This window comes from Lagenorhynchus albirostris, chromosome 20 (assembly GCF_949774975.1).
Source record: "Lagenorhynchus albirostris chromosome 20, mLagAlb1.1, whole genome shotgun sequence".
Lineage (NCBI taxonomy): Eukaryota > Metazoa > Chordata > Mammalia > Artiodactyla > Delphinidae > Lagenorhynchus > Lagenorhynchus albirostris.
Window position 1 is genome coordinate 36640651 of NC_083114.1, and position 27792 is coordinate 36668442.

At 44.0% G+C, this 27792-nt stretch overlaps 1 protein-coding gene and 2 long non-coding RNA genes across 5 annotated transcripts in view; 1 reads left to right on the top strand and 2 right to left on the bottom strand.

The window, feature by feature from the left end:
• Nucleotides 1-2266: 2266 nt before the first annotated feature.
• Nucleotides 2267-4689, bottom strand: LOC132511669 (uncharacterized). Its single transcript, XR_009537684.1, has 2 exons — nt 4574-4689; nt 2267-2587 (listed from the first exon to the last, which is right to left on the bottom strand). It is a non-coding gene; the product is annotated as an uncharacterized LOC132511669 (long non-coding RNA).
• Nucleotides 4690-4707: 18 nt separating this feature from the next.
• LOC132511674 (uncharacterized) lies at nt 4708-12432 on the bottom strand. The gene is made up of 3 exons (XR_009537685.1): nt 12329-12432; nt 5553-5850; nt 4708-4768 (listed from the first exon to the last, which is right to left on the bottom strand). It is a non-coding gene; the product is annotated as an uncharacterized LOC132511674 (long non-coding RNA).
• A 276-nt stretch (nt 12433-12708) lies between these two features.
• ZNF652 (zinc finger protein 652) overlaps nt 12709-27792 on the top strand; it is a 63714-nt gene continuing 48630 nt past the window's right edge. For all 3 annotated transcript variants that reach the window (XM_060135063.1, XM_060135064.1, XM_060135066.1), the window contains exon 1: nt 12709-12948. The gene's annotated coding sequence lies outside the window, so the exon portion shown is untranslated. The remainder of the gene's footprint in view (nt 12949-27792) is intronic.

The window sequence follows — 27792 nt, forward strand, 5'->3', positions numbered from 1 at the left end:
CCTGCAGGGGTTCCCTGTTACTCAGCAGATACAAATGGAACTTTGGGGCTATTTTCCAGAGCCCTTCTATGCATTTCTTACCCAATGGTGTCCCTACGCACCCCCAACACACCCATCTTGTAATGTAACTCAACATCTAAGCAAGAGCGAAGAGCTCTTTAAGGGAATCACTTCCACATTTATAGTTGATTTATTCAACAAATATTTAATAACAGCCGCTCTGTACCAGGCACTGTGATACACACTGAAATGGCTCTATTGGTGTCTAGGGCACACATGCCTCTTGTCCTGGGGGAGCCCATGAACTAGCAGTCAGGACAGACACTAATAATGAAAACAGAATGGTATGTGTGGTCAGACTGGATGACCATCCGGGGTTCCTGAGAGTCTGGGCATTTCCACTGTGGCCGCAGAGATCTCCTTTACTTCCTGCCTGGATTCTTCACAGAGCAGAGTGTGCCTTGCTGGGGAGGAGTGAAGAATGTTCCAACAGGATGTCCACATGGTAAGACCCCAAGGGCATCAGCCCCCATTCTGTTCTCTCCATGGGGGCGGGGGTGCCTAGGTCCCGCCCTTCATGAATTCAGTCTCCTAGGGAAGTGACACAGGAAGCAGGGACAGAATTAAGAGCTTAAGAATTCCACGTCCATATATGTATACATATAGCTGATTCACTTTGTTATAAAGCAGAAACTAACACACCATTGGAAAGCAATTATACTCCAATAAAGATGTTTAAAAAAAAAAGAATTCCACGTCCAAACAAACCATTTGGGCCATGAAACTGACAAGGGCTGCAAAAGGCGCTTCCCGATTTCACCATGTTGGGAAATTCCAGGTCCCGCCACCTCTCCAGAAAGCAGCCACCTTGTTGAGGGTGAAATCCACTCTCCTCTGTTCTCTGACTACATCGCCCATGAGAGGTAGTACCCCTGTGTTTCATTTGGAAACTTGTCCATGAATGAAGGCTCTAACCTCTCATGCAGATGTTGGATGTTGAGTCAGTGGTTAACCACTGTAATTGGCAGAAAAAGTCCTCCAACTATCTAACCAAGAAGAGACACTGCAAATTCCACCCTCTTGCTCATCTCCTGCTCTCTGTGGGATGCAGAAAATAAGGAAAAGTTATAAAGCATTCCCTACTCCTGATGTTCCCAGAAAACTTCTGTAAAACTGACATACGGGGCTTCCCTGGTGGCGCAGTGGTTGAGAGTCCGTCTGCCGATGCAGGGGACACGGGTTCGTGCCCCGGTCTGGGAAGATCCCACATGCCACGGAGCGGCTGGGTCCGTGAGCCATGGCTGCTTGAGCCTGCGCATCCGGAGCCTGTGCTCCGCAACGGGAGAGGCCACAACAGTGAGAGGCCCGCATACCGCAAGAAAACAAAACAAACAAAAAAACCCCTGACATATTTTAAAGGGCTTCAGATCTGATGACCCTCATTCTCTCTAAGTGTCAGCATCCCATATGGAAATTTTTTTAGAGGTAGTGACGGTGGGTGTAGGAGGGGGGGACACATTCTTGAATACAAGCCCTCTGGGTGCTTTCCTGGGCCCCTCTCCTGGTGGGGGTCTCTCCCTGTTTGGTGCCTCTGTCACCTGGTTGTGAAACTGGAATGGGCCCCAAGAATGCTGCAGAGGTGGCAGGCGAGGCGTGGCTGGCATGTGCAGGGCAGCAGTAGAGCATTCCTTCTGAGGGGTGCCTGGTAGAAGTGAAAGGGGCTTGAGCTCTAAAACAAGAAAAGCATCAGAAATAAAATTTTCAAAGGCTGCTGCCCTACGTTTGTGGGAGTTTCCTGAATCAACGGGCAAATCCCTACATTAGAAAGAGTTTCTTTCCCTCCTTCCTCCCTCCCTCCCTCCCTTCTTTTCTTCCTTCCTTTCTTTTCTCTCTTTTTCAAGGGAAACACCTTTCTCCTCTCTTCCAGCCTCAATTCTACCATCCTTTCAGGTCAAGCTAACGGCCAACCTCTTTCATACAACTTTCCCATCTAGTCAGTCTCTGGTGGTCCTCTCCTTTCTCTGAATTCCCATTGAATTCTATTACACTCTGGGGTTTGGTATGACTCCACAGTGTCTCGTGTTCCCCAGCTGTTTTATGTACATGAGTCTTGTCTCCCCAACCAGGCTGTAGATGTCTAGAGGGCAGAGGCCATTCCTTACATTTTGGAGTCCCTCAGCCCAGGGCTGGGTATGTAATAGGCCTTTATTGAGACCTTCATTTGCCTTTTACTTCTCATTAAACATCAGATAATTCACACAGGAAAAAAAATTCTTAAGTGTAATAAATGTGAATAAGCCTTCATTTGGGTAGTGTCACCAACCGTCTTATACAACATCAGAGAATTCTTACTGGAAAGAAACCTGTATCTGATGTGTCCGTGCGAGAGCCCTCGGGTGAGTCTGGAGGCTTGGACGGCACATCTGACTCAGTGTCCAGGAATTTAATTACATAGAATGTGATGTGCGGAAACCTTCGCTCAAGATGAGACCCAACATCGGCGTGGACGTTAGAGAGAAACCATGAATCCAAAGAATGTGGAAAAACCTCCCTCAAGATCTTCACCAACCAGCATCAGAGGATTCACCTGAGAATCCAGAGCAGTGTAGATGCAGGGGATACAATAGGCCGCGAAGTGGCCCCAGCTCCTGTCTCCGTACAGCTCGTCTCTAGACCCATTTCCCAGCTGAAAAAATTGAGACTTGGAGAGGAAGCATTGTCTACCGTGGGTACAGCTGGAATATCACAAAACTTTGATTAGCACTTCTTCTTTTTTAACTTGAAACACTCCCATGTCTCGCTTTCTTTGTCATTATCTCTCACTAGGGAAGGGAAGGGATGATTTCCCCCCTAACGCTTGTTATCAACGGAGAAACGGGGCTGGAGGGGCTGCATCACTGGTCCAGTGCACAGGTCAGGATAAGAGCTCTATTCTCTGGGGACCTTAATTTGATGTGCTGGGGACCATGCTAGGTATTAAGGGAGACCAAAGGTGAGAAGAGAGGTCCTGTGCCCTCAAATAGCTTTTAACCCAGGGAGGGAAGTGACCGGTTCTTAATATCTGCTTTAACAGAAGTGCATATGAATTGCAGCAGAGGCATGAAATGCAGGAAAGGAGCCCTACGTTCCTTTGGGGGAAGTAGGAAAAGCCTCACAGAGGAGGTATTGTTTTAGCTGAGACATAAAGGATGAGGAGTTTGCCAGACAAACAAGGGAGGATAGGGTGTTCCAGGCAAAGGCGTTGACGTAAGAAAGGGCACGGCTGTCGAGGATCCTGAAGAAGTTCAGTATGTAAAGCATGGGGTGGGGGGCATAAGCTAGCCAGGCACTTAGACAGGGGGAAGATAACATGAGGCCCTTGAACGCCTTGCAAAGCAGGTCAGATTTCCCTTTAAGCAATGGAAGCTGTATTAGCTTCCTACTGCTGCTGTAACACATCACCAAACACTGAGTGGCATGAAACAACACAGACGTATTATCTGACAGTTCTGGAGGTCAGAAGCTTCACCTGGCCAGAATCAGGGCGGCAGCGGGCTGTGTTCCTTCTGGAGGCTTTAGGGAAGGGTCCGCTCTTTGCCTATCCCTGTTTCTAGAAGCTGCCCACATCCCTTGGTGCTTGTCCCTCTCCCATCTTAAAGCCAGCAATCACACCGTTCTGACCACCGCTTCCTGGTCACATCTCCTTCTCTGACTCTCATGTTCTTGCCTCTCTCATCTAAGGACCTTTGTGATTAGATTGGACCCACTGGATAATCCAGGCTAAGGTCTGCATTTCAAGATCCTTAACTTTAATCCCATTTGCGAAGTCCCTCCCACCAATGTAAGGTAACATAGTCACAGGTTCCAGGTTTAGGGAGCCACTATTCTGCTTATCACAGGAGCCGTTCAAGAATTCTGAGCAGGAGAGTGGTGTGACTGAATTGGGGTGTCGGGCAGTACAGCATTGTGGTTCAAAGGAGTCTGACCCCCTGGGTTCAATCCTGAGTCTGTCACCTAAGGCTTATGTGACCTTAAGTTATTTCCTACTTTACTTCCCTCTGCCTTGGTTTCCTCATCTGTGAAATGCGGATACCTACCTCAAAAGGAAGTTGGAAGGATTCTATGGGATAACAGAGGCGCAACATTTAGGACAGTGGAAAGCACTCAATAAGTTGGGGACATCTAGGTGCTTAGTAGGTGCTAAGAACAGCAACCTGGTCAGGAAAAAGACATGCACAGTCAATGCCACGCAGAGCAGAACCAAGCTTCCTATGGGGCCCATTTCCACAGGACCATCAACATGACAGGAGGGAGGTCTCCAAGCACCAGGGGATTCTTAGGCACAGAGGAAATATGCAGCTCCTCTGAATGGCAACACATTGCTCAGGGGAACACGCACCTTCTTCGTCTCTGTTGGCAAAATGAAATGAGGGATGTAAGTTGCCTCTGTCTGTTCCCATTCTTAGGTGAGGCTCTGTCTGTGTTGGATAATATTAGAGAGTAGGTGATGTTTTGTCTTAAGCTCTTCCCTGAGATCTCTGAAACAACTGTTTGGTTTGACACAGGGCCAGTTAAAGACCTGGTGACATCTTACCTATGCACCCAGTGTGATGGTAAGTGTGCTTCTCAGTCGATGGGCACCTGGTTTAGGGCCTCTTGCTTCCCTATCTTCTCTGTCCCCATTTTTCTGTCACCAACGAACCTGAAGCTATAAAAGAATATCTCTTTCCTGTTGCTTTTTTCTCTAAGGAACTCCAAAGGAGTGGCTTTGGATCTCCTAGAAGTTTACCTGCAAGTGGATAAAACACAGGACACCCAGTTAAAGCTGAACTTTTGGATAAACAATGAATAATTTTAGTAGGTCCCAAATGTTACTATGTGTTTAGTACTACTTTAAAACCAGATTATTTGATTAACCAGAATACTCCGTTCCCTAAGTCCACCATATAACACTTTACTCTATGTTCTGTGATGTAATCTGCAAGGGAGATTGGTATTCAAGCCCTGAAAGTTCTAGTACCTTCTAGAAGGTGGCTTTCTCTGGACTAATACAGGGAAGGGAGGGAAGGCTGTGTTTCTAGAGGGATGGCAAGGGTCAGAATAGTAAGGACTGGTTCCTCTTATTTCCCTGATATGAATGGTGATAGCACTTCAGCTGTGACAGTTTCTTCTTCTGCCCAACTCTGAGATTCAGAGAAGCTCAGATCCTGCTCTGTATCTCACCTGCCCTCGCCATTAATGGGGAGCATCATTGCCACTGCTCCATGACCTAAGGATGACCAGGATACCCATTCTGTTTAGGCACACTGAGATTTTTTTGTCTATATTGCTGTCTTTGATGTTGAATAGGTTAACGAGGATGACTCTCACCATCTATGGCATGTAAGTGAAAGTCTGTCTTTGGATTGAGTGTGTGTAATTTGTAGTCACTGTTACGTGAAACACATAAATAAAAGAACGGTTGAAATCTGCAAGGGTAGTCACTATTGGCACTAGGTTTGCTCAGGGTTTGGCTCCCAGGCTGCATCCCATATGACTCTGCAATCTAGAATGATCCTCCTTTTTTTACTCACCTCTAGCTCTCACTCTAAACTTCCGTCCTTGGTCTGTGGGGGGTAAACACCTGAAATCCTCCCATTTATCTTGTTTGCAGGCCAAGGCTCAGCCTTGCCACCAGTGAGGGCTTCAAGCAGATGGTCAGTTCCTGGTCACTCCCTGGTCATCTGCAGGCCACTCTCCACTGCAGCATATTATCCAGCCTGGTGCTGTCAGGTGGGACTTGAGTTTTCACATCACAGTTGTTTAGACGTGTTGTGATGGCTGATTTCTACATTTCTATACGCACCCCATTTAAGTATCATTTCAGAGACCCTATAAGTAAATGCAAAAGATTATAACAGTTTATGAAATGGGAGGTGAAGCCTGGATTTTACCCCCCTGGATGTGAACAAACCCACCCAGCCAATGGCAGGAGGCTGGGCCCCACAGGATTAACTGTGTCCTCTAGCGCCTCCATCACTTCTAGAAAAAGGTGGCCCTGAGGGGCCAGGGGAATTAATGACTTAATGCCTCCAAAGCTCTAGGAACAACTTGCTGCAGGTAAGGTCTCATTATCGTTAATTGTTGTTATTATTGTTGTTATTGTTGTTCTTAACCCAACTCCTGTGAAAAGCTGCCACAGCTTAGTTAACGCCCTCAGGTCAGGGGTTTAATGAATACCTCTGAATGCCAGAGGCCCCAGGCACTGGGTTCCCGCCCCCCACATCCAAGCTCCACCTCCTCTGAGCTCCACCTCCTCTGAGCTCCGCCTTCAGGGTCCTCTCCACCCCCAGATCTTCCCAGGCGCTACCTGAGGGGCTCCATCATTCTTCAGTCCTGCTAACAACTCCAGGTCCCACTGCAGCCCCCAGTTTCAGACACCCTCATCCCCTTTGCCACCCCTTCCCCATAATCTCACACACCTCCTTTGGCCATGCCTTCCCTTTTCTGCAGTTTTCTGGCCCCCCCCAACACGATTATTGGGGCTCCCAAACTGTTCTCCTGAGACGAGCCTTTTGAGGGTCACAAAAGCTAAGAGGGGGTTCCCTGAGCCCTGTCCTTCCCCCTTGCAGCCCCCATGTCCTGCACTGCATCCCAGGTCTCCCATCCCACCTCTGTGAGAATTTGGGGATTGTTCCTCAGGTAGCGAGGCCGGTTGGGTGGATTGCCAGGTTTAGGGTTGCGGAGTGTGGCATGAACTCACAGCCCCGTGCAGCCGCCTTCTTTAATTAATTAATTCCAATTTTTAAAAACCATGTCTTCCATTGGACCTCAGTGCATGCCTCTGGGGCATATGTCACATCAATTACTGACAACAATTAAGCACGCTGCCTAAAAGAATCCCAGAACCTCTTTAAAGACTCCAACACAATTCGGGCCTAACTGCTTTAGATCACTCCCCTGTAGATGGACCTTGAGGCAGACCCCCCCCAGGGGAGGAATTGGGCTGCAACAGTCCATTTAGAGATGGGAGATGTTCTCCTGCTGTGGGTCCCTGCCCTGGGCTGCCCACACTCCCTAACCCCAGGATTCCTCTTGGCCTTTGCTTAGATATCCAGGAAGCTAAGCTATTGCAGGTAGTGTGGTAGCCTGTTTTCTCTGGGGTAGAACCAGCGTCCCTCAGATCCCAAAGCCCACCTCTCTACTGTCCTAACTGGCCATCTTGCATGGATAAAGATGAATCTCAGACCCTCACACAACAGGACAGAGACTAAGTTAATCTGTCCTTCCATCCGTAGAGATGGTAGACTCAGGGTTAACTGATGCTTTCACAAGTGGTTTGAATGAGGAAGATGGTTAGAGAGGCTGCTTGAGGGTAGAGATGATTTCTTCATGGCCCTTGATTCCCATCTTGCATGACAGACACTTAGTAGTTATTTCAGGAAGGTTGATAGAATGTTGAAGACAAGAAGGAAGACAAAGAGCAGCAGTGCAGCTACAAATAGTTTTTCCGCGTGCGAAGCAAGTAGGCAGAATGGGATTGGCCTAAAACCTTAGCCTCATTAACATTGTCCTTTCTACCCAACTGGAATTTAAAAAATCATTAATAGGCCAGGTAAACATGGCTTTCCTTATCTATTTAACTCATTTCTTTATTGGCGTATGTGAGTCGACCGTGAATCACTTTGTCCTTTTATGTTGGCCAGAATCGTGGCTGGCCATCTGAGTCCAAACTTCCAGACAGCAGAGACCACATCTGTTCCATGTGCTTTGTATGGTGTCCAGCAAAGGGCTGCAGTACCGTGTCACAGACAAGTCCTGGACTTGGACCCTGGAGACCCAGGATTTCATTCTGGCCATGTTACCCTTAAAATCCGGACCTTGTTTTTAATTTGCTGTTAAAAATAAAGAGCAGAAAGGTTTTCTGCCCTTCCTACCTCCCAGGGTTGAGGGAAGGATTAAATGAAATACTGTAAAAGAAAGATTTGTAGAAATTGTCACATATGTGTTTTCTGTTTGTTTTTTGGGTTTTTTGTTCGGTTTTGGTGTGGGGTTTTTTTGGCTGCATTGGGTCTTTGTTGCTGTGCGTGGGCTGTCTCTAGTTGCAGTGAGCGGGGGCTACTCTTGGCTGCGGTGCACGGGCTTCTCATTGCGGTGGCTGGTCTTTGCTGTGGAGCACGGGCTCTAGGCGCGCAGGCTTCCGTAGTTGTGGCACGTAGGCTCAGTAGTTGTGGCTCGTGGGCTCTAGAGCGCAGGCTCAGTAGTTGTGGCGCACGGGCTTAGTTGCCCCGCAGCATGTGGGATCTTCCCAGACTAGGGATCGAACCCGTGTCCCCCACATTGGCAGGCGGATTCTTAATCACTGCGCCAACAGGAAAGTCCCCATATGTGTGTTTTTTTTTAATTATGAAATGCATTTTGATGATAAGGACACCAGAGGAATCATGATCCAAACTCTGAGATGTTTCAAATGGAGAAGCTGATGTATAGAGACCACAGCTGTAGGGAACTATGAACCAAATGATGGTCCCAGGCCATGCTACAGCTAAAACCAGCCGAGACTGAAGTGACACTGGCTATCTCAATGGCCTCCCTCATCTCCATCCCCAAAGCAAAACAGCTCCACTCACATACCTGGCTTTGTGGTGCATTCTGGCATTTGTTTTAACTTTTCTCTGGAATTTTAGTGGGGGTGGTGGGAGCTGAGGGGGCACAGAATGAAAGTGCCCATGGACCACATATACACATGTCCACAAGTGCACGCACACGTACAAGCCCCATGGCAGACAAGCCAAAAGTCCAGCTTTCTGAGCTGTCTTTAAACATTATTGCTTAGAGATCTGAGAAAAAAGAAGTGAATACAAAAGGGGAGTCCGGGACAGCTTTATCCATTCTGTAAAAGGGGCAGTTTCCAATAGGAAGGGCTTAAAGATGAGAATTGGATAGTAACTCTTAGGAAAGGAATGGAATTCCAAGGTATTAACGAACACAGTCAACTTTCTAAAGCAGAATCCTAGGTATCGGATCTGGAAGGCACTAAGAGCCATATAATCCCCTCTTTTTACAAAGCCTCAGAGGTGGAGTGATTGTACAAAGGTCACAGCACTACAAGTATTAGGGCCTAGGAGACCACGACCAGGGCTCTGGCCCCAAGTCCGGTGCAGTAGGACGGGGTTACATTAGTTAATGGGTGAGCAGGGAGCCACAACCACTGCCCCTCTATAAGTACAGGTGGCAAGAACTATTATTGACTATAATTGACTGGGGGTACACCCCTGGAAACTTGGGGAGCAAAGAAACACAGTGAATAGGGAGCTTGTACCAGCCTGTCCAGCTCACCTTACAGGAACAAGATAACTCTGCTGCTGTTTAAATTAAATTTGTGAAGGTTTCCAGAGCTGTCAAAATATAAAGAATTTTCACTAAAATTTTTAAATCAAAAAAAAAAAAAAATGGTGGGCCCAGTGGTTAGGATTCCAGGCTTTCACTGCCATGGCCCAGGTTCATTCCCTGGTCAGGGAACTGAGATCCCGCAAGCCACGTGGCGTGACCAAAAGAAAAAGGGGGGGGGCAGGGGGTTCTGTTGGTTTCTGCCCACGGCCTTAATGAGAAAGTTAGTGAAGAACTATCCAGGGCCAGGAAACCAGGATGACAGAAGCCTCGTCTTCCAATAAGGCCAGATGTGGGTGCTAAATGTTGCCTATAATGACTGCTAAGACGAAGAAGGGAGGCACTGGGACTAGCAAAGTGATGACAGCCCTTCTTCCTGTAGCTTCTCAAGGGGGAAGAGTTAAGGGAGAGCAGAGGGACTGGGCTCGCCTTGCCAGGCCCAGGGCCTTCCAGAGTACCAGTTGCCAAGGCATCAGATACACAGGGCAAGTACCAGGGTCCTGGAGAGAGCAAGGATGAAAAAAACCATGAAATAAAGGAGATGCAGATGTAGAACTGAATATTAGAATTATTGTCCCTCACATGGCCAGGCTACCTGTTTTAAATCCAGAGGAATATGTAGCTGTTTTTCCGAGAAGGCCTGTTAAACCCTTTGACAGGACAGCACATTGGGAGTCCTGCTTTGCCTCCATTGTTGACTGGGCTGGGTGACATGGGCTGAGCCAGTAAACATACCTTGGCCTGGATTTCCTTCACTGGGAATAATACCTGTTCTGCCTGCTTCATGGGGTTGTTGCAAGATCTGATAATGGACATAACCTTTCTGCAAAAACCATAAAGCATGCTTCAAATGGAAGGCGACAATATTACTATTCCAATGACGAGGAGCCCTTCAGAGGTTTGGCCTGTGGGTAGAAACTCCTAGAGACTTGGTTCTTTAGCCGTCACTCTGCATACCCCTCTTCCAAGCAGGACAGCCCTGACAGGCAGAGGGTGGGGGATGGATCAAATGTCCAAGAAGGCGAAGCTGGACACCTCAGTCAGATATTCTAGGCTCACCAGCCTCCACGGATGCCAAGTTATTTCTCACACTGAATCTAAGTCTTTTCTTTTACTACTTATGCTTGCTTCCTCCTGTTCTGCCTGAAGATTTTCTCTACTTGCTAAAATATGATATCATTTTTAGTGTTTACCTACTGAAGACACTCACTATTGAAGAACACGACCCAAAGTCGCTAAATTGCAATCCCTAGAGTATGGAGTCCAAGTGTAATAAAAACCAAGCATAGGTTTTTGGAAGTAGCTAAGGACGGAGTTAACCCTCAAACCCCTTTATAAAGTTTCCATCTCTTCCCTAACCTTTTCCCAGACTCAGGTCATTTTACTCTCCACAGGAATTTGGGGGGGGGCTGCTATTTTGGGGAGAAATACCTGCATGTGTCTTCAAAATGTTGAGAGCTCAGCCTCAGTGCAAGAACATTTGTTAAGTGTGCTTTTAATAATGGAAGGACAGGGCTTCCCTGGTGGCACAGTGGTTGAGAGTCTGCCTGCCGATGCTAAGGGACGCGGGTTCGTGCCCCGGTCCGGGAAGATCCCACATGCCTCGGAGCGGCTGGGCCCGTGAGCCATGGCCGCTGAGCCTGCACGTCCGGAGACTGTGCTCCGGAAGGATAATAAGGAATTCCAAGTAAGATAAAATTTGGAGGGACTTCCCTGGTAGTGCAGTGATACCGGTTCGCTACCTGGTCCGGGAAGATCCCACATGCCACAGAGCAACTAAGCCCATGCGCTACAACTACTGAGCCTGCGCTCTAGAGCCCACAAGCCACAACTACTGAAGCCTGCGCGCCTAGAGCCCGAGCTCCGCAGCAAGAGAAGCAACCGCAATGAGAAGCCCCCGCAATAAGCCCATGCACCGTAACAGAGTAGCCCCTGCTCGCCGCAACTAGAGAAAAGTCCGTGAGCAGCAACGAAGACCCAACACAGACAAAAATGAAAAAAAAATTTTTTAAAAAAAAAAAAGGGGTTTCCCTGGTGGCGCAGTGGTTGAGAGTCCACTTGCCGATGCAGGGGACATGGGTTCATGCCCCGGGCTGGGAAGATCCCACATGCCGCGGAGAGGCTGGGCCCGTGAGCCATGGCCGCTGAGCCTGCGCATCCGGAGCCTGTGCTCCGCAACGGGAGAGGCCACAACAGTGAGAGGCCCGCGTACCGCATAAAAAAAAAAAGCTAAACTTTGGAAATCATCAAGGAAGTTTGGTTTATGGTGGGAAAGGTCATTCCTTGGTTCTACTCCATCTAAGGCCTTTACCTTGCTGGGTTCATTTCCCCTCTCTGTACTCCAAGTACTTTCAATTATGGACTACTTCTCTTGGCTATGAACTTGGATAAATGCTACCTTGTTAGCTAATAGTACCCTTAATTATATTAATGATTAATAGCTAATTAGTCATAATGCTATAATACTTAAATGGAGGCTTCCTTTCTTTCAGCAGCTCCCTGTCTCAAGCGCACGCGCGTGCGCGCACACACACACACACACATATCCCCTTCCCTATTTCTGGCCACAGAACAAGCACGGCTCTAAATATGTTCTTCTGACCACCCTGGGTGATCTCTAAATTTCTCGTTTTATTAGCTGTCCCATTACTCTAGCGAATGACCACTGCTGCTTATATTTTGCCTCTTTTATTTCTGTCTTCTGTCACTCACACTGCTCTTCAGTAACAAGGAGGCCAGAGTCAAGTTGTTTGTTTTCTTACCTTATTTCATAAACCAAAGAAGTTCTTTTACTTCTAAATCTCACTCGGGCCTACTTTTCTTCACTTCACCTTTCCCTAATCTTAACCCGCCCCCTACTTCGTGGAATCCCACCCCCCAGAACCCAAAGCTCCCTCCCACTCTACATTTTGGCTTCCTTTCAGCAGCCACGCCCCCAAACCCAAGAAGAGCGGTGCGCACGCGCACTCCACGCCTTTACCTGGGTGCCCGGGAGTGGGTGGAGTGGGGGAGGCGGGGGTGGAGCGGGAATCGGCAGTTTTGTGGGCGGCGGAGCGCTCACAATGTGAGCAGGAGGGAGAAAAGGTGCGCCGGGGCCGGCCCCGAGGGCTGCGCATGCGCGCCGCCGCGCCCAGCGGCCGGGATGCCAGGGGGGCGGGCGGAGGGAGGTGTCGGGCTCCCCGTAGGGCGGGGGGGCCGGAGAGGGAAGGGGCCGCGGGCGCGCGCGCGCTCTCGCCGGCGCTCGCCCTCCCTCCCTCCCTCCCTGCCCTCCTCTCCGCACACACAAGCACACACGCACACCCCCTCCCCTGCCTCCCTCCCCGCGCGCCGCCCGCCCCGCCGGCCCCGCTCGCCCTCGCGCGCTCGGAAGGGAGTCGCGAGACGTCGGAGCGGCGGCCACGTAGCGCTGCGGCGGCGGCGGCGGCGGCGGCGGCCGAGGCCGGGACTGCGGAGCGGCCCTGAGGACAGACGTTGGGCAGGGGGGAGGGGCCGGCCCGGCCGGCGGTTGTTACTCGAGCGCCGCGGCTACAGGCCCCCCGCCGCAGGGATGGACCGCCGAGGCGGTGGTCGGGGCGGCGGAGGCGGAGGCGGCCGGCCCGGGTGAGTAGGGGCCCCTGCCCCCAACGCACACGGCACAGTCGCGGCTGCGCCCCTGGCAGCAGCCCTTCCTCTCCGCCGCCCGCTGAGCCGACTGGGGCTCTGGGCGCCGGGTGAGCCCTTCGCCAAGGCAGCTGCGTCCAGTAGGCCGGAGCAGCCCCCATCCGGCGGGGAGGCCCGGGGCGCTGCGCTCTTCTGGCCCCGAGCCTGGGCCGGGGGCGCCCGCTTCTGCACCTTCGCCCCCTCCTTCCCGGACCCGGGCCGGACTCCAGTTTTGCAGAGTCCGCTCGCCCCGCGGCCCGAGGAGAGGCTGGTGTTGCACGGGTTAGCGGGCCGAGGGGGAGGTTTGCACCGGTCCTCCTCCGAGGATTCGCCTGCCCTGAAGCTGGTGGCTTGCACCCCCTGCCTCCCCTTCCCTGCGGCTGCGCCCAAACCCCCAACCCCCGGGAGTATTGTGCCGCCTGAGATAAAATGTATCTAGTGTACAACCGCCCAACACTCACCCGGAGGGTAATGCAGACCTTTCTCCACCCCCACCACCTCCTCCCCTCCAATCAGGCTCTGCTTGAGATTCTTAGATGGGAGCCACTAAAGGTAGTGACACCCGCGTTACATCTGCACAGAACATGTTCATTGTCGAGGAATGTCTCCTGTAGAAATGATAAATGCCCCTGCCTCACCCTCGAAGACTGTCTTCACGATTTAAGATCCCATATGCTCTTCTTGAAGAGAGCCAGTCTTTGATCACATCTAGCATATCCCTCCCCCACAAAACACACACGCACACTTCCTGATTGCGGAACAGTCCCTGTCATCGCGGATCCATTGTCAGGAATGGCTTGTGCCAATCAAAGGAATGTGCTTTTGCCTTTGGAGAAGGGTGCCTTCCACAACCATGTTCTCAGGATGGTGCTGCGTGAGTCTGGCTTTGATTGTCCCGTGTTCAAGCATCATTATTACAGTGTTTCCCCTATATGCATCTCCCATGGACCCTCAGTAATACCTGAGTGATGCTTTTTTCCCAGTTAATTACATACATATGGTGTGTGGGAATTTCATTGTATTTTAAATTTCATTTATTTTTGTTGTAATTTTTAACATCTATGGTCAAGGCATAGTAAATATATAGGGTAATATTTTAGGAAGAACGTGTATTTTTTCCCAGAGATGGTCAGATCCATATTGTTCTGGGAATGGCAACTAGCACATGCTTTGTTGACACATGTATATGCTTAGGGAATGAAGAGCTGCTGTGGCTGGCATGTGAGAGTGTGTGCAGGTGATGTTCCCATGAAGGGCTGATTTGAGAGTGGTGAGCTGTACTGTGATAGGGCTGGCAGGCATCTTGGATGTTTGTATCAGGACTGCACATGTATTCAGACAGATACTACCTTTAGTATAATTTTGTTTAAAATGTTCACTGCTGGGTTTTAGGGATTCTGGAAAAGTCTACTTCAGTGGTTCTTAACCTTTCTTTGGAGTCACGGAAGCCTTTAGGACCCTCTTCTTGGTGAAATAGACACACATAATTTTGTATGCAATTACAGTCATCTTGAGCCTGGTCCTGGGACCTCAGGTTAAGATCTATATTATGCAAAAGTGAAAGGAATTTGAGTTTTGTGTTTTGCTTTGTTTTGTTTGTCTCTTGAGGATTGGCATTACTTTGATCCTGAGCAATAAGCAACAAAGTAGATTAAATATGTATCCTTGTGTTCTGTTCTTTGATTACAGTGAGTTAGGTATTTGTAAGGTATCATTTGCCTGTCTTCCTGTAAAGAGATGTATGTGAGAGTTTAAGAAACAGTTAAAACTGAACTCAAAATAGCTTGCCTAAATTTGACCAGTTGATAATGTATATTCCTTGCACTATCTTCTAAATGTAGTAAATTTCAACAACAGTCAGTGGTCTGTTTCGTGATGCGTATCTGGAATTGTTTTGTGTTCTTTGAGGTTGATCCCATCTCTTAAAAGAAGGCCTTATCATTCCCCTAATAGAGCACCTGCTCTGTGAAGGTTTTTCAACTTTATTAAATATGATTTCATGTCTTTTTTCAGGGTGATGTTGCCATCAGAATCATCCATTTTTAAATGTTTTAATGGAAGGATTTTCAATAAATGTGATTGAAGGGGCTTATATTACAGGTTATATATTTTTTTCAATGTCATGCCTAAAGTTTTACTGTCAGAAATTATTTGCCTATCCTAAACTCAAAAGTATTTCAAAGTTGCAAATTTGTTGCTTTTCTTTGTCAGTGTAGTATAGTGACAAATCATTAAAATCTCAGGGGACAGTGTGTGCTTCCTTGATTTAATATTGCAGAACCTCTTCTAACCAGTCACTTACTTAAACACCCACACGCCACAGAGCAGCTGATCATGTAACTCATATGGCTGTGAGAACAGCATTCTCTCTGCCAGATTCAGAGCTTGGAAGCTGGAAAACAGTTGCATAGCAGTGAAACACTTACGGAGTAGTGGTGCCAGCAGCTCACTCTCATTAATACAAACAGCTTTTGCTTTAGTTTTTTCAATGCTCTTTGTCAGACACCCTTCTTCAGACACCCTTCCCTTGGGAGGTTTCAGATCAGCAGCTCCTACTCAAGGGAAACAGCACCTACTTTCTGCAACTGTGGCCTCAAGATCTGATTCGTGACACCCAGAGCTGTTTCCATTTCTGCTCTAAGTATGGGAAGTAATCTTGTAGTGTGGTAAGAAGATACTTTTCAAGTCTGTAGAAAAAAGTTGATTAGTAATGCTGCAGATGTGATTTTGTTTTGGAATGTCTGAAGCCTACCAAAGAAGTAAACTGTAAAAGTGAATTGCTTCAAGACATCACCTTTTTCTCAAGAGTTTTAGAAAATTTCACCAAAAATGTGAATACACTCTTGAGTTTCATTTCCCTTGTTCCAAAAAGTCAGTTGATTTTGAATCATAGCCTTTGGAACTAGTTATTCTGAAGGAGGTGACTGAGCTTCCTCGCTGGGAATTCCTGGGTCTTGTGCCATGGTTTTAGGTATGATATTTTTCTCATCTTTGTCATCATTTCAGACAGTTGGCCCTTGAATTTACTTTGATAAAGGAGAGCTGCTGTTGGAGTTAGTGACTTTAGCTGAGGGAGGATCACAGAGGTGGCTCTTTGGAGCCAGGGAGAACGAAGTTTGAATAAAGCGCCACTGGCTTTATGGCATTAGACAAGTCACCTTGACCTCTCTAGCCTCAGTTTCCTCATCAGAACAGGATTTGTGATAGGTATTAGAGGTAATGTATGCAAACTTCTAGAACAGTTCCTGGTACATATGCACATTAAGGACTCAATAAATGGTAGGACACAAGTGATGTGGGAGTGAAACTGCAGATCATTTTGGCTTCCAGGATTTAGAGGGCTGGTTCTGCGATCTGCATACTTTCATCTGTGCTGATTTGGGATGAAAAAATTGCAAATATTTGACTTGGAGCATACCTAAGACTTGCAGGTGCACTGTGCTTATTGGAACTTTGATTTGTTGCTCTATGGCTGGCTGAACTTCGTGGAGACAATAAAACTTGGCTCCAAATTCTACAGTGTTACCCACAGGCTGTGCTTGTTTTAAGCCTTTACAGAGCTTATGCGGTGAAAGGGGTGTTTTAGGACATTAATGTAGCTCAATAAGTTCTGTGTCCAGAGTTGAATCACGTGCAAAGCCTTGTGTAAATTTTCATGGTTAATGCAAGCCATAAAGTGCTTGGTAGAATCAGTGAAGACATCAGATGCTTTAGTTAATCTGTTTGTTTATATAGCAGGTACCTTTGATTTTTGAAGACGCTTATGAACATTTTTTCTTAAAGAATCCCCATTGCTCTTCTGAGGTTTTTAGTCAGAAAGGCAGTTTTATGGTAAAATATGACATTATCTTTTTCCTTTTTTAAATATAGTTTAAGAGACTGGTTACTCTGAAAAGCAGATTCAAGAGCATGTATACAGTTTTATTCAGTGCATAGAGCTTTTAAAATAGGATTTCTTGGGTTCTATAGAATTAAATTATTGTCATTTTTGCAGAGTATCACTGTGTTAAGTCTATGAACCCACCAAAGTTAGCTAGAGACTTTTCAGATAAGGTAGACACATCAGTAATGCATTAGAATTTACCTCAAGGGAATCTGCTAAGCCTTATTTTCTTTTATTATTGAGCCACCTAGGGGCTTGCCCATCAGTGGAATCAGTCACTAGTATTGGGTTGCTGATAAAGAGGGATTGGCAAATAATGGTCTTAGACTCTCCTTAGACTTTGCAGAACACTTGAAAGAACTTCACCTCGGCCAGAATGTATAATATTAATAACACCATCATTAATGCTGCGTGAGCCCAGACTGACTAAACAAATGAAATTTAGATGATTGAGTTACATATTTTTTTCTCAACTATAATACATTTTGCTAAGTAAAATTTTTCTTGGAAAGGGGTGCTATTTTTTTTAATTATTATTTTTTCTAGTTTACTAGAGTCAAATGGCTTAGCAGATAGCTAGTTGCTTTTGTCAGTTTCTTGATAGATGAATCAGTGTGTGGTGAGAAGGGTTTGTTGGAAGAGAGTAAGAATGGAAATGATGCCAAGAATGGCTCCTTAGCCTGATTTTTGGTCTTTACTCTGCTTGTGGCATCAGAGGGTTGCGACTCTACCTGGATTTCACCAAGACATGCAGTGGTAGGTGATTCCTTTTGTCTTTAATGCTAGTGTAGAATATAGTCTTTTACACATTTATACTTTTCAGCTTTGGAATTTTGATTCAGTTTGGGGAATTCAATGGAATATAACTTCTTAATTACACTGCGTGAGCTATAAAATGAGTTCTATAACTAGGTCCTTATGAATTGTTTTCACCCTTCTGAATGTATCATTTTAATAGATCTAGAGTAGTATCAGTGGCCTAGAAACATTGAAATACATGGGAAGTGTTTCATTTTTTGAGGGGGTGCCAAGGAGAGTGTTTATGATCTCAATTTTGTGCATAAATAAATATGTATGTTTTCCCAGTTCCTCTTAAAACTGTGACCCAGATGCCCAGGGACTTTTCCTGTATTAATATACTAGGAGCTAGAGTTTGAAGTTACCTTGCCTGAAAGATCCTGAGCCCTTCAGTTTTCTTTTTAGCATACCAAACATGCAAAGTCATTTAAATTAACTCATCAAAAGTTTGGAAAAAACCTAAATGCCCATCAGTAAGAATTGGATAAATCAATTAACATATATTCATGCAATTGAATAAATTTTATATGGCTACAAAAACGAATGAAGAAACTGTATATTACTATGGAAAATCTCTAAGCCATATGTAAGTGTAATACAGTGTGTACTCGTTTGAGTATGGCTTGTAAGATGCACCCATATCATTATATGTAAGAATAATTCGTTTATTCTCGTATAATATTCCATTGTATGCGTATATTATAATTTATTTCTCCATTCTACCATTAATGGACATTTGGATTGTTTCTGGTATAGCTGTCATGAGTAATGCTCTATTCACTGTATTCTCTTCTGTATTTAAAATTTTTGATCCATGCAAGTGTATACTACATAATTTTTTTTTAATTTAAAAATTATCTCATTTCAAATGGCTAGTTTCCTCCTGTCAGGTTGCGGTAAAGAAAGTATACACTTCTGCATCCATTCCAACTTGTCGGGGATTGTAACAATAACCAAAGGACAGTTTGTTCTGCCTTTCAGTATCTCCTCAACCTTTTCATCACCTCAAATGGAAAGTTAGATTTTTTTTCTTTAAGAAGACTTGTGTCTCTAAGGTCAGGTGGTGCAGTGAGTACCAAAAAACATGTCCAGAGAAGCCAACTGTTGCAGGGTTGTACTGTTCTAAATCTAGAGCTGATGTTTATTTAATCCCTGTAACACTGTTTCTCGAACTTTTGGACCATGATCCACAGTAAGAGCAGTATATGCATGCCTACGTTATTCACTCACATACATGTCCCCACCCACAACTGAAACAAAAGCTTCATGAAACAGTATTTACCCTTACCATCTGTGAGGCAGTCTGTTATTTTATTCTATTTCATTTGTAAAAATTGGGTTGGGACAGACAGTTTGAGAATCACTGCCCAAAATAGAGCTTAACAAAAAGTATTTTCTTGAAGTAGGTGCTAAGCAAATGCTTACTGGATTAAATGGGGGTGGGGGAGTGATAAAACAAAAAGCTGGGCTTAAAGGTATGAGTTTGAAAGTAGAAAGCTAAGAAATGTGGCATGAAGAAAATCATCATGTTTATGACCTTACTCCATATAGAGGGGTAATTCTTAAAGACCTGAAACTCTGGAAAGGTTAAGGTTAGATTCTCATTTTGCCTAGTATTTAAACTGTGTTCTTCTGAGAGGTAGGAAACCTACTATTACTTAATACACACACACACACACACACACACACACACACACACACACACACACACACGAGAGCACTGGCTACCTGTCTATTCATTAAGTTAGGTGGAATTAAGAGGACTAAGAAATACATACAAACAAATATATACAAATATATACAGTGTAATCTTCTTTAACACAGAGTCTGGTTTAAACAACAATTTATTTGTGTAGAGTGGTTACAGAATAAAAATACATCAAGGACTCAGTAGTGAATTTTTACTTCTATGTGAAAATCAGACGCCGGGCTTGGACTGTATTTCAGAGACAGCTCTGTCAGAAAAGCAATCATCAGAACCTGGTTCTCTGGAAGGACAAAACTTAAAAGTTACTTGGTTGGAGTTGTCTTCCATTTCCATACCCAAAGTTATGTATACTGTGAATATGTCTATATTTTTATTTATTTATCTACCATTTAATTCTCATATAACCCTTTGAGGTAGGTATTATTATGCCCATTTTGCCAACGGAGAAATTAAGACAAAATGAGGCTGTGTAACGGCCAAGTTGAGTGTATTCTTTTCTTGGCATTGAGATTTTATAGGAAGAGACCCATCAAATCATTTTATTTTGCTAATTGAAAAATTAATTTTAAAATTGAATTTAAAAATCCATAAATATTTCTGGCTTTTAGAAGCCAGAGACTGAGTAAGTAATTTGTTTTAATTTTTTTATTTTTTATTTTATGTATTTATTTTTTTTTTTGGCCACACCATACAGCATACGGGATCCTAGTTCCCCGACCAGGGATTGAACCCATGCCCCCTGCAGTGGAAGCGCAGAGTCCTAACCACCGGACCACCAGGGAAGTCCCTGGGGTTTTTGTTGTTTTGGGGTTTTTTTTGGCTGCATTGGGTCTTCGTTGCTGCACGCGGGGTTTCTCTAGCTGCAGCAAGTGGGGGCTACTATTTGTTGTGGTGCACGGGCTTCTCATTGCAGTGGCTTCTCTTGTTGCAGAGCACAGGCTCTAGGCGTGCAGGCTTCAGTAGTTGCAGCACGTGGGCTCAGTAGTTGCAGCACACAGACCCCTAGAGTGCACGGGCTTCAGTAGTTGCAGTGCGTGGAAGGAAGTCCCTATTTTAATTTTTAAATTAATGTACAGTAAAATTGACATTTTGACATGTGTACAGTTCTTTGAGTATCAATACCTATATAGATTCGTGTAACCACCACCACAATCAGGATACAGAACAAGTCCATCACCCAAAGACTCCTTCTGTAATCCCTTTTCATTCATACTCTCCCCCACCCTCCACTCTGACAACCATTGATCTGTTGTCCATCTCTATAGCTTTGTCTTTTGGAGAATGCTATGTAAGTGGGATCATTCAGTATGTAACCTTTTGAGACTGGCTTCTTTCACTCAGCATGACGCCTATGAGATTCATCCAAGTTTCTGTGTGGATCAACAGTGTGTTCCTTTTTATCGCCAAGTAATGTTCCACTGTGTGGATGTACCACAGGTTGTTTATTCATTAACCGGTTGAAGGACATTTGGATTGTTTCTAGTTTGGGGTGAATGTAAGTTCTCATTCCTCTAGAGTAAATACCTAGGAGTGGGACTGCTTGATGCTATGGTGTGTGTATGTTTCACTTTACAAGAGACTGCCACACTCTTTTCCAGAGAGAGTGTGCCCTTTTGCATCTCCACCAGTAACACATGAAAGTCCCATTTGTTCTGCATCTTGGCGACACTTGAAATTGTCAGTGTTTTTAATTTTAGCCATCCTAATGGGTATGTGGGAATAATTCATTTTGAGCCTTATGACCAGAATCTGGGTGACAGGCCCAGCTCTGCCACCAACTAGCTGTTGACCTTACAGGAACCATTTAGCATTTTAAAGCCTCCTCTTCCCTCATCTCTCATATAATGGAGAATACTGAATGTGTTACAAGTTCTCTTGCAGCTCCCCAATTCATTGGTACGGAAAGATAAACCCTTGGCAAGAGGACAGATTTCTGTTGCTTGTGAAAAAAAAATCTATTGACTGATCTCAGCTAAGGTACATATTTATAAATAGAATCTATGTGAAATAACGTGATATTTATAACTATAGTGTAGCTCTAGCTAAGCATAATAATACTGTGACGTTTCATGTCGGTTAGCTATTATATAGCTAATGTTGCAGTTAACATTGACAACCTAGAGTCTTTGGCTAATGTCTGATGTTTTTATAGTAGAACTATTTCTCAGCTTTCTACGTTTATAGTTTACAGTAAGTTTAATAACAAATATTTTGCCTTTTTCAGTTGTGAACAGGGGATCACTTTTTAAAAATTACATATTTGGGTACTTAATGTCTTATTTGAGTGTGACACAAATTGCTTCTATAGCATTATGAAGAATAGCTTTATTATTTTTCTAAAAAATTGTACAGGTTTATCCAAAATTATTTAAGGGGCTTTCCTGGTGGCGCAGTGGTTGAGAGTCCGCCTGCCGATGCAGGGGACGGGGGTTCGTGCCCCGGTCCGGGAAGATCCCACATGCCGCGGAGCGGCTGGGCCTGCGCGTCCGGAGCCGTTGCTCCGCAACGGGAGAGGCCACAGCAGTGAGAGGCCCGCGTACCGCAAAAAAAAAAAAAAAAAAAAAAAAAAAAAAATTATTTAAGGATTACAGAAAATATAAAGAAAGAAAGAAAATATCTCCTTCCCCATCTTTACCCCTGTCCTGAGATATCTCTCAATATGAGCATATATATGCATGATTGTATATGCATAGTTTTACATAGTGAGACTGCATGATTCCATTCCCACACGTTCTTTAGTCTTTTTTTTTTCATGTGGACATATTTCTGTGTCTGTTAATATAAACCTATGTCATAATTCGGTTATGTAGTATGCCAGTGTCTGTGTATATCATTATTTATGTTTCAGATTTTTGTTATATTAAATAGTGCTATAACGAATGCCCTTGTGTACACATCTTTGTATACCTGTCGTATTATCTACTAATGAGGAATTCTCGATGGCTGGGTCCAAAAATATGCACACTTCACACTTAGGAAGATAGTGCTAAGCTGTTCTAAGGAAGGTTATTCCATATTCACATAGCATTCTGAGCTATAGTCAGCCATACCAGCTGATGTCAGAAGTCAGTCAGGTTATCTTGGCATTAGCCAGTTTGGGATTTAAGCCATAAAACATACCTATACGTGTTTGTAGGTGAATCCGGCTGAAAAAACCCAGCCCGTTTCATAATTGATAGTCTTTACCAAGTAAACCTGAAAAAGTTTAAAAACATCAAAGTTTAAAAAAACAGTTTTTTAGGGAATTCCCTGGTTGTCCAGTGGTTAAGACTCTGAAGGCCCCAGTTCAGTCCTTGGTGGGGGAACTGAAATCCTGCAAGCCTAGCGGCACAGCTCGCACCCCCCAAAAAAATGTTTAAAAAAACCTCACTTTTGAGAAAAACTAATAAACCAACTTGCTTTTTTAATTCAAAGAAAATCTTTTAATTAATGTGATTATGTCAATTTGTGTTATCCCAGTGAGTTATTTATTTATTTATTTTTTCTTTTTGCGGTACGTGGACCTCTCACTGTTGTGGCCTCTCCCGTTGCGGAGCACAGGCTCCGGACGCGCAGGCTCAGCGGCCATGGCTCACAGGCGCAGCCGCTCCGCGGCATGTGGGATCTTCCCGGACCGGGGCACGAACCCGTGTCCCCTGCATCGGTAGGCGGACTCTCAACCACTGCGCCACCAGGGAAGCCCAAGTTCTCTTTTTTAAAATAAAAAATTTAAAATTTTGGAATAATTTTAGATTTACAGAAAAGTTACAAAGAGAGTACCTATATACCACCTCATCCAGTTCTCTTCTTTTTTCTTCCTCAAAATGAACACATATGCATTTATTTCTTGGTTATAAAAAGAAAACCTTGGATTAAAATCTACACTTAAAAATATTATAATAACAGAGTACAACTAACTATATAGAAATATTATAAATGGTGATTGATAATCTTTAATAACTGTGTGGTCTTTTTGTGGTTTATGGAATAATGGTAGAGTTTAAGGTCCAGTGCTCTTAAAAGTTTATTTCCCTTTTTTCTATAACTATGCTTCCATTTCCTAACCTATTACTGATACTTAGAGTTTTACCTAACAGCCATTTAAGATAAAATAATTTAGTCTTCCACATTACTCTGAAACCTAAATTGAAAACAAATATTTCTTTAAAAGCAATTACATATTTCCGTGCTTATTACTTGCTCCACATATATTATAAAAGTTGAGTGCTTTATATTAGAGAAGTTAATCTGAAATCATTCTTAGCTAAATTCATTGTTATAATTGTTAGAACAGGTAAAATAAAATGGTAGGAACATTAAAGTTGGAACATTTTTATTGTATGTTTGGCAAACTATGAAAATTAACATTTGAAAATTACTTCACTGTGTTGACATTTTGTTGTTTAGTTATAAAAGTAGAAATATGAAAATATTGCGGATGGTTATATCTTATGAATAAAGTAGAAAACCATATAAACACAAAGCATAATAATGAGTATAACGTTTGTATAGGATTTTGAGATATTTTTCACATATATTACTCTTTTTAAAAACTTTTTCATTTAATTTAATTTTTTATTGAAGTATAGTTGATTTACAATGTCATCTTAGTTTTAGGTGTACAGCAAAGTGATTCAGATATATATACATTTTTTCTTTTTCAGATTCTTTCCCTTATAAGTTATTACAAAATGTTGAGTGTAGTTCCCCTCATCTAGTTCTGTTATTGTTTACAGTCTTACATACACTAGGAAACCAACACTGGTACATTACTATCAACGTAACTCCAAACTTAATTCAGATTTCACTAGTTTTTCAACTAACATCAGTTTTCTATTTGGAAACATCCTAAATCAAGCTTTTAAACTCTATACTTGAATAAGCTTGAATATCTGTTCATAGATTAATTTTAGTCATACAGTGTACCTAGGTATATACCATATATAATGTATCTGGATGTCTATATTTGTTTAGACAAATTTAAGTTTTCCTTGACATTATTATCTTTGAAAGTTATCTTTTGATGTTCACAGTCATTCTCTCCAAGGCTATTTTAGGGTAAGTTTGAAGGTCTTTTTCCCCACCCTTCTTGTGTCCATGCAGAAAAATGGTTTATAACATGGATGAGTATAGCTCTTGCATAGTGATAACCCTTTTCAGTCCAGTTACAGGTCCCTGTCTCCAGGAGCACATGGAAAATAGCCACCTTTTGTTTACTAGAAAATTAACTTGTGCCAGATGGTTACACTGTCTGCAGTGTCTGGCTCTGAGAGAATATAAGTATTAAGCAGTTCCTGAAGGAGAAAAAGGTGCTGGTCTTGAGGCAGAATACCATTACAGCTGGGGTACTACTTGAGTATCTTTCACTCTGCGCTTGCTAATGCAGAAAATCCCTCCTGAGGCAAACCATGACATCCAAACTCTACATTAATTTAAATCATCCCCTGAAACAGTTTATTTTATGGAAGAGGAGGAAGAAATTGACAATATCACATGGATATGGATTTTTAAAAATCACTTTCCTCCCAGCTTAAACAGAACTGTTGCATATTCTTTCCATTAGCTTACACGTCCTTTTAAAAGAAAATAAAAATCCTCCTGAGCATTCTACAAAACAAAAATGGTGGTCACGGAAAGCTTCATGAGGAAGGTACATTTGAGCTAGGTCTTGACAGGCGGCTAGGATGTTATGGTCATGTGGATGGCAGGGGGAAGGATGTTCTAGGTAGAAGGAAAGAATGACATAGTCAAAGGTTTAGAAGTGGAAAAAGTCAAGGTTCACTTGAAAAATAGCATGAGGACTTTGGGAGCCAAGACTGAAAAAGTCCGCTGGGCGCAGATGGTGGAGGGCTTCTGAGTGCTTTGCTAAGGAACTGAACTTTACTCCAAGGCTCTAGAGACCAGTAAAGGTTTGTAGCTAGGGAGTGACAGGATCCAAATTCTTTAGGAAAATGGACTTTAAAAAATCTCTGTGTAAGGTCGTTTGAAAGAGGGAGGCAGACAGACTGTTGTAATCTGTGTATGAGGTGATGAGGGCCTGAACTCAGAGGTTACGTTAGCAATTGGAACAGGGAGGACAGGGCAGTTTTTAAAAACAGGACTTGTTGGTTCCTTGGATATTGGGGTAAGGTAGAAGGAACAAGCCCCAAATGAATATGAGGTTTGGATCCTCAGTCAGAGACTGTAGCTGCTTCATTTGGATCTTCCACAAACTTGACCGTAAAATAAGAACTTAACATCAATAGCATCCAAGGGCTTCCCTGGTGGCGCACTGGTTGAGAGTCCGCCTGCCGATGCAGGGGACACGGGTTCGTGCCCCGGTCCGGGAAGATCCCACATGCCGTGGAGCGGCTGGGCCCGTGAGCCATAGCCGCTGAGCCTGCGCGTCCGGAGCCTGTGCTCCGCAACGGGAGAGGCCACGGCAGTGAGGCCCGCGTACCGCAAAAAAAAAAAAAAAAAAAAAAAAAATCAATAGCATCCTAGAACTGAGGAAAAGTATGTAGCATCCTTGTTTTAGAAACAATAAAATGGAGCTTAGAACTGAGAATACATGATATTTGCTGGCTCATGATGGAGGGAGAAAACCAAGGAAGGAAGAAGGTAGTTTTTCATTGAATGGTGAGAACCGTGGCTATGGCCTGTGCTTACATCTGACTTTTATACAGTGAAATGCTTACGGCCATTGCACTTACGGTGATAGCAACACCACAACACTGACTGAATAAGAAGAGAATCCTGGTCACCTCATAGTACAGCAGATCTAGAAAATCATCTAAAATGGTCTTCTGCACACCCACAAGTCTCTCTGTATAAGCATACATGTATTTTGTTTGGATAATGGTTTCTTAGTTCGACCTGTAAGTATGAAGGTGGCAGAATGTACTGTGTAGCATATCAGCTGGAGAACACATATAAAGCAGCTTTGATGGCAGTTCTTACTAAAATATTGGCTATGTGCTTAAGCAATATAGATCTAAAACCTTACCTGTAGCCAGGTCTACATAGTGAGTTCCACATGAAGACAGAAGTTTGTGGTTCAGTGTTATTGTCCTGTCACTGAAACATTAAAAGCTAACTTAGTATCTGGGATACAGTAATGTCTACTCTCTAAAGGCTGGATTCTGATCTTGACTGAGTGATGACCTTACTAGGCAAATTGTTTTACTTCTAACATGTTTAATTTTTCTTTTATACTTTTGATCATTCTGTGTTAGCGTATTTCGGATTAAAGTTTTATTAAATCAGAAATATACCATAAGACCTGTATGCAGAAAAGTATAAGACACTGATGAAAGAAATTAAAGATGGTACAAACAGATGGAGAGGTACACCATGTTCTTGGATTGGAAGAATCAATATTGTGAAAATGACTATACTACCCAAAGCAATCTACAGATTCAATGCACTCCCTATCAAATTACCAATGGCATTTTTTACAGAACTAGAACAAAAAATCTTAAAATTTGTATAGAGACACAAGAGACCCCGAATAGCCAAAGCGGTCTTGAGGGGAAAAAACAGAGCTGGAAGAATCAGACTCCCTGAATTCAGACTATACTACAAAGCTACAGTAATCAAGACAATACGGTACTGGCACAAGAACAGAAATATATATATCAATGGAACAGGATAGAAAGCCCAGAGATAAACCCACGCACCTATGGTCAACTAATCTATGACAAAGGAGGCAAGGATATACACTGGAGAAAAGACAGTCTCTTCAGTAAGTGGTGCTGGGAAAACTGGACAGCTACATGTAAAAGAATGAAATTAGAACACTCCCTAATACCATACACAAAAATAAACTCAAAATGGACTAGAGGGGCTTCCCTGGTGGCGCAGTGATTGAGAGTCCGCCTGCCAATGCGGGGGACACGGGTTCGCGCGCCAGTCCGGGAGGATCCCACGTGCCGCAGAGTGGCTAAAAAAAAAAAAAAAAATGGATTAGAGACCTAAATGTAACACCGGACACTATAAAACTCTTAGAGGAAAACATAGGAAGAACACTCTTTGACATAAATCACAGCAAGATCTTTTTTGATCCACCTAGAGTAATGGAAATAAAAACAAAAATGAACAAATGGGACCTAATGAGACTTCAAAGCTTTTGCAAAGCAAAGGAGACTACAAACAAGATGAAAAGACAGTCCTCAGAATGGGAAAAAATATTTGCAAACGAGTCAGCGGACAAAGGATTAATCCCCAAAATATATAAACAGCTCATGCGGCTCAATATTAAAAAAACAAACAACCCAATCCAAAAATGGGCAGAAGACCTAAATAGACATTTCTCCATAGAAGAATACAGATGGCCAAGAAGCACATGAAAAGCTGCTCAACATCACTAATTATTAGAGAAATGCAAATCAAAACTACAATGAGGTATCACCTCACACAAGTTAGAATGGGCTTCATCAGAAAATCTACAAACAACAAA